Consider the following 2,476-nt stretch of genomic DNA (forward strand, 5'->3'; position numbering starts at 1 on the left):
AAACATTAAATTTAAAATTTTTCATTATAACCATTTTTTCTGTAAGATAAAAATTTAACTCTTTATATTAATTTATAAGTAAATTAATAAGCTATAAAGTAAGAAATTTAATGATTTTTGTATACTTACTACTTTAAAAAGGCTAAATTCAAATAAAAATAAATTTAAAACAAATTTTCTAAGTATAAGCGAAATAATAAATTAATAATTTATTATTGTACCAAAAATAAAAAAGAAAAACATAACTATATTGTAAAAATAATGTATTAAAATTAACAACAAATAATTTATTTTTGTATATTTTTAACAAAAACGAAAACATTGTAAACTATCCATATATATTGAACAAACGATAATTTTAATCCTATACTTTATAATTTACATTAACATAACTTTATTGTTAAACTACTGCGATACTTACGAGTCCCTCCAGTGGTATAAATATAAGAAAAACTTTTGTGATTCGCCTATTCGGATATCAATTGGCGATATCCGGCTTATACCATGTCACCCAACGGACCATGCAAAAACAGGGTAGTGGATGCTATGGTATAAGTTATTTTTTCTCTAACTAACAAGACATAATATTTACATGACCTACTAAAATTACATGTGCTGTGTAAACTTATTATAAGTAAATTAATTGTAAAATTGCTTTTTGAAAATGTAAACAGCCACATGTACAACTGACGTGACAGTTCTTGTGAAACCAAATCAAAATTGTTAAAATCTAGACACTATATTCTAGTAGTTCAAACTCACTAAATAAATAAGCTGAGTTAGCACTTTTTAAATATAGTGTCTCGATCAGTTATAGTGCATATAGTGTCTCGATCAGTTATAGTGCATATAGATTGGGAGAGAATGAAGTAACTAAAATCAAAATGGAAATAATATTTCTTTTAACAGTTGTTTATATTAGGAAATGAAAAATGTACGGATAAGAAAAACTTAAATACGAATAGAAAATTTGAGTGTTATAGAAAAAAGGAAAAAAAAAACAATTAATGAATACATCGTATAAAAAGAAATATTTCTTTACGTATAAAGGATTTGAATAATACTTTATATATCCAAAAAATAACTATTAGTACTTTGTTGGAACATATTATGGATTTATGAGGATCAATATTTTCCTCAAAGTCATTTTTGCAAAGAAAAATTTTAGAATTTTGAAGACGCACTAATTAAAATTTGCTAATTGAAGTAATTGAACAATACTTTATTTATCCAAACCGGAATTGTTAAGAAATAACTATCAGCACTTTGTTGGGAACTTTTTTGGATGTATGAACACTAATCTTTTCCTCAAAATCATTTTTGCAAAGAATTGAACTAATTGAATAGTACTTTATACATCCAAACTGGAATTGGTAAAAAATAACTACTAGTAATTTGTCGTAGACTTTTTTTAATGTTGAGGACTAATATTTTCTTAAAAGTCATTATCGCAAAGAAAAATTTAAAAATTTTGAAATGGCACTTATTCAAATTCGCTAATTGAATAATACTTTATATATACAAACTGGAGTGGGTATAAAATTCAAATTCGCAATAACATATACACATAAAACGAGGTTAACAGTATTAATTAAACAATATAAAATAAAAGAAAAGAAACAAAATTAACAGAAGGGAAAGAAAAACTAACACAAATATAAAAGAAAAAATAATAGAAAAGGGAAAGACGACGATCCTAGGACAAAGAATTATGGTTAAAGTGTAGAGAGACGGAATATTTCTGTATTTCGTTTGAGCGATTAAAATTTCTGTTGCACCCACAATAAAAATAGAGAAGTTTGGGTCAAGAATTGCAATGTAGTTTGTTTTTAAATTTAGATTTATTATTAAAGATGTACAGGAGTCAGTTTTTGATCCATCAGTGTACAATCTTTACCAGTTTTTGTTTATAAAATATGAAGATGTTTTGTTTAAATATGATAAGTCCTATTTGGTGTAATATTTTTAGGTAGATTAGAACATTGTAATAAAAATGATGAATTGTTAAGTTTCCATGGTGGTTCTGTAGAAAAATAACCTTTTTGTGGCACTGGGTTTAAATTTATTTCGGAAGCTAATTTAATAGCCAAGAGTAAGCTGGAGGGAAGTCTGAGATATGTTTGTGATGAACTATTAGATACACGTTTAATCAGGTGTTGATCTGCAGAAAACATTTCTTTGGGATTAGTTTTAAGATGAGTTCGTGAAATAGATTTTCAATTGATGGTAGGCCGGCTTCAGCCAAAATATTTATTATTGAATTAGTCCTAAATGCACCTAAGGACACCCTGAGGATTGTAAATTGGTTGAGTTTTGGTGCTTTGCCTTAAACGGCGAGACTACAATCGATTTTAGACAAAAAAGACTACGAACTGCATTTAAAATAACATTTGGATAAGATTTACTTTTTTTGCTGCTAGACATTTAATAAGATTTAAACGAGGCTGTAGAGATTTTTTAGGTATTCAATATGGAT

This window comes from Lucilia cuprina, chromosome 4, assembly GCF_022045245.1.
Source record: "Lucilia cuprina isolate Lc7/37 chromosome 4, ASM2204524v1, whole genome shotgun sequence".
NCBI lineage: Eukaryota > Metazoa > Arthropoda > Insecta > Diptera > Calliphoridae > Lucilia > Lucilia cuprina.